This window comes from Pholcus phalangioides, unplaced genomic scaffold, assembly GCF_987345545.1.
Source record: "Pholcus phalangioides strain wild (caught in Gottingen) unplaced genomic scaffold, Ppha-v1.0 ptg000008l_1, whole genome shotgun sequence".
NCBI classification, from domain to species: domain Eukaryota; kingdom Metazoa; phylum Arthropoda; class Arachnida; order Araneae; family Pholcidae; genus Pholcus; species Pholcus phalangioides.
Window position 1 is genome coordinate 46,626,929 of NW_028301601.1, and position 10,883 is coordinate 46,637,811.

The following is a 10,883-nucleotide window of genomic DNA, read 5'->3' on the forward strand; positions in this document are numbered from 1 at the left end:
CTGTATGTGAAGGTTAACAAACAAAAGTGGCTGGTATGCAGGGTACGGGTCATTCAAGTATTACGTCATCATCGATGGGGAAGGTTGGATAATGCTTACGTCATCACCTTTTATGGAAATATGAGTTAGGATTCAGAGGGGCAGAGCTGATGAAATTTTAATTTTGCTGACCGGGAGGGGGGGGGGGTCAAAAATTTGCTTACGTAATACTTGAACGGCCCCGTAATTCAAGTGATACTAGATGGGGAAACGTGCTACCCAACACGTTTGCGATGGGTACAAAAGATTGAAGCAAGTGATAAATTGGATGGGGTAAATTTGTGGTTCAAAATTTGGACCAGGTGTAAAAGGTAACCCAAGTGTTACGAGGGATTGGGTATGACGTTTTGACCAGTTTGCGAAGGGAAATACCTAAGTTCTTATTTCATTGCCAGATTTAGATTAGCATATGGCAACAATTAAAGCGGTGAATGTACGCATGACAAGCTTGGATGGTTGTGAAAAAAAAATTGTAAAAGAAACAAAGATGGATGAAAAATTTCTTTTCACTGGACTACAGTCCAGTATGTGGAGAAAAATGACGTATGGGATTTGTGGCTTCGATTTATATGGGCAGGTAACACCAGCAATGGATGGGGAAACAGTGCATTACAACCAGATTGTGAACATGTGCAAAGCTGCTGAAATCAGATAAATAGAAACATTGAGGCCTGCAACAGGATAAAAGACCAGTGTATGAAGGTTGTAGTAAATGAGATAAACTGAAAAGGTTGGGACTCACGGACCTGATGTGAAGGCGAGCCATAAGGGACAAAATTTATGACTTGAATTCAGCAATGAAGGACGTGTGAAGATAACCAGTGATGGGAGAAAGTTTATGAAGCCAAATTCTATTTGGACCAGTATGTGAAGATGAGTAAACTGCTGTAAAATGAAAGGAGTGGGTAGAACAGTTCTCTGCAGAGATTTCCTATCTTCATTAAATAATTTATTTTATAATTACCAATTCAATTTTACTTCAGACCATCACCATACACCCATTTTAGCAACCCACCTGGTGACAGGATGTGTACACCAATCTGGCCAGCAAAATTCACAAAAACATGGAAGGTAATATTTTGGGCTACCGTATCAGTATTATTACCAACTTTTTTTCAGTTTTAAATTTTACCCTACTTATTTAAAATCTCTTTTCACAAGTAAATTAAAGTTTCACATCTTTCAACGAAACTCCTTTAATTTCATAATTTGTTGTACTTTATGAAAATCTTTCACTTCTATTACTTTTACCAAGTTCAGACCTAGAAAAGCGTGCGATACCAACCACATTTATCCCCGTATTCATACAATTGGCAAACGTCTCAATAGGATGGTTTTTGTAGAAATGTTCATGTTCAGAAACCAGAGATGTCATAATAATGTACTTCCACAATTACAGATTCGCGTCGTGTGTGCACGAGAAAATGAATTATAGTTTTTGATCAGTGTATACCAAGACGGAAAAAATCACAAAAAAAACGCATTGGCAAATGCTGGGGCATGGAAAAGGCCCCAGATGTAACTAATGAATATGCATAGCAGGATATTTGACCAGAAAGCATTTCGAAAAGGAAAAGCAACGAAGAATTTCAAAATTATCAAGTTAATCCTGCTACTTCCAGGTATATAGAACAGAAGTTCCCAAAATCCATCTTGATCAACACTTAAAAATTAATATAAAATATCACCTACCTTTACACTAGCTGCTCCAAATAATTCACAAAAAACTCAATATTTGAACCACTTGACATAATTCCTACTTATTTTAGAGTCCACTTTCATTTCAACTTCCAAAATGTCAAATGATCCAAGTATTAATTTCAAAACATCCTAACTGCAGAGTCAAGTATGATCAGCTTCAACTGTTCTCCTTGACACCCCCAGCAGGTAAATAAATCGTTCAACCACAAATTTATGAAAATCACAATTTCTTTGTTTTATTCATTACTTATTTACACAGAATTTGTCACACTTATTTAGCACATTTTATCACAGTTTCTCGGTTTACAGAACAATTTTCTTCAACATAATGACCCCCCCCAGACAGTTCTATCAGTTGAACCCAAGTTTGATGCATGGATATGAAGAATACCCTGTAAGTTTGGCACCGTGTCGAAAATTTGATATGGTTTAACAATACTGATCACATCGCTCCATTTTAACCCAGACTTGTTTCCTGGCAGCCTTTATAATACATAGGATTACCGGTTTTTCTATGGGTAGGAAGAAGTGTTAATTACATTATCAAGGCAACTAATTATATGCATAAATTTCCTTTAATCGTATTAAAAAAAAAAAAATTGGTCTAGAAGAAAATAAATGAAGCAGCATGTTTCGAAGCGCCCATTCAATGATGGGTCTTACAATTGAATTATGAATAATTGAACCATTGCCGCTTCAAAAGAGTTGAATGCATTAAAAAAAAATGAAAGTTCTATTACGTAGAATGAATAGCAGAACGAAACTTATAGAGGCATTAACATGCTTGGAAATAAATTTAAAGGATATTTCATGGGGGGAAAAATGTATCAAAAAATAATGTTCAATAGTATTTGAATATTGCAAAGAAAACCTGTATTGCTACAAGGCCTAAGCTTCAGATAACAGAAGATCCCTTTAAAGTCTTGCCTAATTTTTTCCTGTAGACCTGTAAGAAAATCCAAAACATTTCCCACTATCCATGCTTGTGAAGGCATGGGATGATTAACAAAAATTGACATGATAGATCAACACTGCAACATGCAGATTTACAATAAAAAGATTGTTGAATTTGCATTAAAATGTGCTCAAATTACAAACTTATTCCGATTTAACATTACGAATGTTATGATCATACCCATATATATAAATTTAAATACCCTCATAACTCTTAGCATGTAAAATCACCCACAATTGTTTCTGATAGTTAAAAACCAACGTCAATTCATTGAACACAATTTACTTATATCTTAAAATATATGCAGTTAGACAATACCATTTCATCCATTTCTCCTATTGGAACTGGAACAGCCAATTTTATAAATCGAGACAAACTAGGAGAATTTGGCAAACTGTGCTCCTTGATTGAAAAAACTTAACGCTTCAGGAATTCCCATCCATTTCAAATTATCAGGTCATACTCAATATTTTCTGTAATAGACTCAACATAACAGGACAAAACATTACCTAACTAATAACTAAGTACAAGATCGTTCACTTTTAAGATTGATAGTATGGTCAGTTATATATATATATGTACCTTCACTGTAAAATTGAACTTTATACCTTTAAGGAATTGTGGCAAGACTGCTGTGAAGGACCAAAAATTTTCAACTTTCGGTATAACTACCACAAGCTCAATGGGAAAACTGATCAGACATTTCCGGCTCAATAGATATCTTTCCTAACAATAGTATTTTCTTCTTTACTTTTTCTGAAACAAAACTACAGAATAGTGAAGGGCAAATATATGCCCTGAAAAGACATGCATTGTACTTCTTGGAACTACATTTTTGAAAATAAGGTTTAAAAATCTTCAAGTCATTTCAAAGCAAAAGCAAATCAGAATGTTTAGTCAAACATAAATTACAATCAATATGACAATTGTCAAACTGATTTCAAATAAAACTTGCTCCACGATATTTACTGAGCTTTGAAAAACTTTCATGCCAATAAATAATGGGATGACAAAACACAGATTTTTTTTTTTTTTTATGACCTAAATTTGAAAAGAGATGACAAAACATCAACAAAAATAGATCATGTCATTCAATCTACGATTTGAGGTACATGCACAAATTGCAGTGTATCTATGCTCACAGTAGACAATTCTGCCAAATAAAGCAAACAATAGCATCAACTCACAAAATGCTCAACTATAAATCCACAATGCAATTGTTCTGGCAAGGTTCATACAAGACTTACTTTACCCTTAAATTTAAAAGATTCCACCATGCGCATGCTCAGACACCTTTGGTATAACCACTGATCATAGCAGGCGACTGGAAACATTAACTGGCTCTAGTCATCTTCAACACTTGGTGTATCCTATTATTCTTCACAAAAGGATGGGGGGGGGGGGGACCTTAGAATATTCATTTACACTCCATGAATCAAAATCTACTTACATTCTATTTAAAAGATCTATTACAAGATTCATGTCACTAGTTTCTCCAGGCATATAATTTCAAGTTTGATGAAAAGTAGACTTCATTCACTACAAGGACCTGGTCTAAACTGTACCGTATACAGTATCCGTAACTGTATAAGAGTTTAAAAAAACCTTACTCAGGTCAACACCCACCAAATGGTAGAATTTTAAAATTTATAGAGTAGCAATTAATTAAAAAGTAATACGACAGCCATTGGCCAAATCTGCTTTCGCTCACCATGAGCAACATCTTTACCTTAATTTTAAAATTGCTTATACTATATTCATTATACGTTCAGTTGCAAGATACATAAAAAAAAGCAAATAATACTTGATAACTTGTCCACAGACTTGACATTGTCAGCCACAGCAACAACTAGACTAGAGGAAAAACTGACTTTCTTCAGACAGAATAAGTCGTCAAAATGTCAAACATTTACTCAACTGCCATTCAGATCAGATAGAAAATAGCAGATTGGCTGTACGGTAACTTACTGGAGAGCTTTGCACTAGCTATGGGACAGATAATCAGCACATCTGGCATTCAAAGTCGATCAGGCACTCGAACATAACACCAGACAATTTTAAGGCAAGCTTCATAGTATCGTAGCCCATCTTGAATGCTGTATTTCTGAACTATTAGGGAATAAAGGAAAAAATAAAAGACAAACAGGCCTTTTCTGGCCAACATCTTCAGCACACCGAATCGAAAAAATTATGATAAATAGTATTTCACCATTTAATACACAACCATTTACACTCCAGCAACGTTTTCGGATCACCTTACCCCATTTGAGACAGAAGCCTCACTTGTCAAATATTAGTTTACATTATCAAGCAGCCAATGACCTGTAGACCAAGAGGATCACGATAAGGCAATCATAAGAACAAATCCGGTTATTAACAAAAAGATACATGATTATGATTCTTCATATATAATTTAGACTTGCTCCAAAAAATTACACCTTATTCAATACAAACAGGACAAATATATTTCTCAGTGAATATATAGTTCAGCAGTTCAAAGTTGTAGAACAGCATAACGCTAAAGGCAACTAAAAAAAATCCTATTGCTAGCAATAAGCCAATTTATTTCTACCTATAAATGGAAATTACCAATACTGCATTTGTTATAATTTATTATGCAGCAGTCACTCAGGTAAGGTATTTAACAGAGAAAGTAAGAATACTTGTCTTCCCACTCACAGCCTGCCACAGCACTCCACTGGCAGAATCAAATGGAAGATAGTGACAGATTGGCCATTACGGTCACCCAATTCAGTTTACTGTAGCTTTAAGACATTCATGTTGAGAATGTTATTCAAAATAAGCAACTTTTAAAGAGAATTTTTAGCTTTGGAGAACCATACACTTGAACTCTGCTTCTCAACTATAAAGGAATAAAAAAGGAAAATGAAAAGACAAATAGGCCTTTACTGGCCTACATAGCAAAAAAAATTAATATGAAGATAAAAACTATCAAACGTCAGGTATTACACATTTCACCCTCCAATACACAATCATTTCCACTTTACAATTTTCTCACAACTTATCTGATGTTACGAAGTACTAAAGCCTGGATAATTTCTGATGTTATTCGGAGATTTCCCAGTTTTAAGATGGCGGCTTCTCACATGTATAATAGTTTACAATACAAAACAGCCAAAGACCTGTAGATCAAGAGAATCGTATAAGTACAATAAGACAAAACTTAAACAAGGTGCACTACACACTATCTTTCCATGTATATTGAGGATTCATCCAAAATGTGTATCACAATCAATACAAAGGACTGTCCAAAATGAGACCTCATTCAGGTGATTAACTAATGAATCAACTTGCAGAGGGTATTAGCAAGTATAAAATCAATGAGGTATTGAAATTTTTCATATTGTATTCATTAATCAGTCACTGCTCCCAAAGCAGAATGTTTTACATTGCTCTTTGATGAGCCCTTGGCTGACTGGAAATGCAACTGCAGTTAAAATCCCTATAATTTATAACATCTTTTCTTTTAAAATTCTTCCAGATTATTCCGCGACAGACTTCAGTATATTCTGCTTTGGGCATCACTGTAAGGAACTTTATGAAGAAAGAATAAGAAAACTTGTCTTCAGACTTTTCATGGCCAGCCAACTCAGGAAAACTCTAGACAGAATACATCACTGGAAAGTCATTCAACCCACAGCTGGTGGAATCGGATCGAATGGAAGGTAGCAAAAGAGTTCAGCTCCTGCATCAGCTATAGGACATTAGTAATCAGTGCATATCAAGTCAGGTATTCAAAGTGAACATCTTCAAAGGAGGATATTTTACAAGATATACCTTCAGGTAAGGCTCAATCTTTAAACTTCTGAACTATTCGGAAATAAAAAGAAAAATAAGCGGCAAACAGGCCTTTACTGGCCTACATAACAAGGATAAATTAAAGCACTTAAATATACTTCACACGCACCCTCCAATACATTATCAACTTCAGTATTATTTTCATAAAAAAAAAAAAAACTAAAAACTTATCTGGCATCGATCGAAGAACATTCCCTATTTTTAGGCAGAAGCAAAATACTCAACATCGAATATTACATGTAATACATGATTTACAATATGAAACAGCCAATGACCTGCAGATCGAATCAAGTGCAATTGTAAGAAAAATTAGGTTAAAATAATGAAACAAAATGCACAATACTATTATTTCCCCCATGTACAATTAAAGCTCAATGCAGAAAGTTGTATCACATTAAATACAAAGGACTTGGTCCAAACTAGTTTCCAATACATTCATCAATGCATACAGCAATTCAAAAGAAACCCGATTCAGGTCGATAGCTGGATGGCAGAAGAGCATTAAGTATAAATACACAGGGCATTGTTCAATCCATATTTGCTAGCAATTAACTTATTTCTACCTATATATTAAAATTCTTACTACCCCCAAAGCAGAATGTTTTGCATTATTCCCTGATGAACGCTCAGCTGACTGGAAACGTTCTGCAGTAAAAATCCCCATTATAGCAATTTAAGAATCTTTTCATAAAATCTTCTCAGATGGTTCTGCAACATGCATTGCAGATTTCAGCATATTCTGCTTTGGGCGTCGCTGCAATAAGGAACAAGAGCAAGAATACTTGTCAGTCAGACTTTGCATGGCCAGCCGTAGAAATGGACCCAAGTAAAATAAAACTTTTCTTCAAACAGATACATCAACAAGCATTCAATGAACTAATAAAATCAAATGGTAGGTAGCAGAAGAGTGGTTGTATGGCCATTTCCTGTAGTTCTGCATTAGTTATAGGATATTAGTATTCAGTGCAAGTCAGGCATTTCATTCAAAGTAAACACATCTTCAAAAAAGGAAGTTTTAAGACAAGCTTCGGGTAAGGTATAGTCAATCTTCGTACTTCTGAACTATTCGGAAATAAAAATAAAAAGGTGAGAGGCAAACAGGCCTTTACTGGCCTGCATAACAATAACTTAAGCACTTAGAAGTATACCGAGGTTTAAATAGCATTAAAAATCAACTTTCACCCTCCAATACACAAGTTATTTACACTTTGTCTCCATATAACTTATCTGACATTTTTCAAAGCACATTCCCTGTTTAAAGACAGAAGCGTGTCGCTTGACATCGATTACACACAGTACACGGTTTACAATACGAAACGGCCAATGACCTGTAGATCGAGAGAATCATGTTAATTACAATCGCAAGAACAAATCTGGTTTTTTAAAAAAAGGGGAAAAGAAAAAAAAAATTGGAAAACGAATTGATAGAAAACATTTTACGTGCGATACACCATATACCGCAGGATCCACCGGAATGAATATTGTCACGGATTTCAGTACAAAAAAAACCCCTCGGTATCTCTCAAGATAACCTGTTATTTTGGAAACGGAAGAATGAAAAAACAATGAGAAAATTCGTGAAAAGATCTCAACAAAAACAAAATCGACGGTGCGAAAGAGGAACGACCAGTACTTACCCACACCTACACTGCGACTTACCCACATTAGAAAATATTGAAGTAGAACGCAGTGAGGCTTCGAACCCAATCAATAGAAAAACATGGAAAGAGTCGAACAACGTCATATCAGGAGCCAGCAACCGCATCACGACGAGCCGCACATCCTCACAGAAGTGATATTGGCCATTCAATGACGCAGGAGGTTGCCGCTCCGTATATATACCCCTTTTCCGACCTATCACTGTATTCTGCTGCCTCTGATCGCGAAATAGTCCTACATTAGAAACGCCGTTTAAAACTAAAAACAGTTTTAAAAATTTCAAATATATTTTAGAAAACCATAAAATACTATTTGAAATTGAAAAATTAAAATTTTAGAGATATTTAAAATCGTTTTACATGGGAAATATAATTCCCGAAAACTGCAGTCAACCTCTACCTCGGAGTAATACACTGTTGGGGAGACCGAATCACACTAACGAATGCGTCTGATGACGTCACACTGCAGTCTGCTTTTTTTTCTTCTTTCCAGAAGCTTCTGGTAAAATGGCTGACCTCCCTCCTCTACCTTTGTGCGTGTTGTCAGGAAAAGGGAGAAAATACATATAATAGAGAAACTATTTTTTTTTCTTCTCTTTTTTATATAAAATATTTTTTCTTCTTTGCTCAGGGTAAACGAGATGGAGGGAGAAGGAAAGTCCTCTTTTTTGTCGGCCATTTTGAGAATTTCTCAGCGATTTGGAAATATCCTGAGAATTCAGGACAAAAATATATACTCATCACTCGCCCCATTTTCTTTTATCTACATAATAAGTGTCAATTTAACTACTACTTCGGAACTGAAAATAGCTGAATCGGAGTCACATGGACCCAGGGCCAGGGTAACACTCAGATAAGATCTTATCTATAGGGGGTGTTGGCTTAACAGCATCATGAGGTCCCGAGCCAAGTGGTTTTCCTGAGCCCCTTACCTGACAAATTTTCAAAAATTCCAACTGATTCTCATTTTTGTGATCGCCCCTCTTCCCTTGAGGCCCCGGGGCCGTACCCGAGTGAGTCCATATGCGCTAAGACAGCACTGCCCAGGGCCGTCTTTATCCCCCCCGATCAGGCCGCGGAGCCCGGTCAGAGGTGTGTTTATGGTTTTGCCGCTCGTGAGCTACACAAATTTTGTCGCCTTTCTTCCCATGGCCCGGGACAAATCTCATAATTTTTTTGGTTTTTCCTGCTATAAATTAACTATGGGGGCCACGTGAAAAGTCTGGCCTGGAGGCCCACCAAAGGTCCCAGTCTAGGGACCCTGCTACAAAATGTGGTGGGGGGGGATGCTTCTCCCATTCAGTTTAATTTTCTTGACTACCCGTACTCGAATTCGTCACCCTGTTATTCCCCGCTTAGCCCCCCCCCCCCCCGCAAGTACACCTGCGTTAAAGTCATTGTTTTAGTCATTCACATGTTTGCACACTGTTTTGGTTACTCGCATACTTTCACACCAAGGGCGTAGCGGGGGGGACACACTTGGGGGGTCTGGCCCCACCCCCGAAATGTGAGAAAATGACCGAAAAAAGGGAAAAAGATGGCCAAATCCATTGTTCTGTCACTTTGGTCCCCCCCCCCGAACGAAATTTCTGGCTACGCCCCTGTTTCACACGCTCTAGTCACTCACTGAGCTGGTCCCCCACACTGTACAAATACAACGCCACAACAGGCAAAATGCCCAACGAGGTGGCTGAGAAAAAGATGCCCATAAAAATATGGATGTCATATATTTCAAAAATACAGCAACCCAATTAAAAATGCAATTAACAAAAATTATAAACAATATATACACGTGATAAATATCATACAATGCCCACAAAGAATACTTATGGTTGTCTTTAGATCGCTCGTTTGGTCATTCACATGCGTGCTTATGACGACGCTCCAAGTCGCTCTCTTGCTGCTCACTCACAATTGCACAACAGCTCTGGGCGTGAGCGGTCATCAATCAATCAATCTTGCTCACTCACGTGCTTGCAAACTCCACGTTATGCATGCTCAATCCGTGGCCTTCGGAGTCATCTGAGGTGGCCGCAACCTCAAACCTAATTCTGTAAAAATGAACTAAGCGGCACAGATCACTTAAGTGACCTGGTGGAGCGCTGTACCAGATCATTTAAGTGGCCCGTGATGACTTAAGCAGCACGCGAAACATTTACAGATCACTTGTGACTCGGGGCATTTTTACACATCACTTAACCGACTTGGGTCACATTTTCACATCACCTAGGTGACCTGGGGCACTGTAACAGATCACTCAAGTGGCCCGCAGAACACTCTCACTTCAATTAAGTGATCCTCGGTGCATTTCACATCAATTAAGTGGTTCGCGACACAATTTGAAATCCCTTTAGCAACCCCCCGACACATTTGCAAGTCACTCAAGTGACCTGGGGCACTGTAACAGATCACTCAAGTGGCCTGCACTTTCCAAAAGATTGAGCACTCATGCTCTAAGTCACACTTTTGGTCACTCACTGAAATAATCCCTTGCTGTCTGGCATGGGTGGAGATTCTGGGGGCATGCCTCTCTTCCCCCCCCCTCCCCCAGGGTCAAAGGTAGAATCTACTGATCTACGTATATACGTACATTTATATATAAATTTACATCATCATCATCATGCCCCCCCCCAGCAATCATTATCGTGCCCCCACCCCACAGACTTTCACGTGTATCCCCACCTACGCTGTCTGGGAACAGATGGATTTAT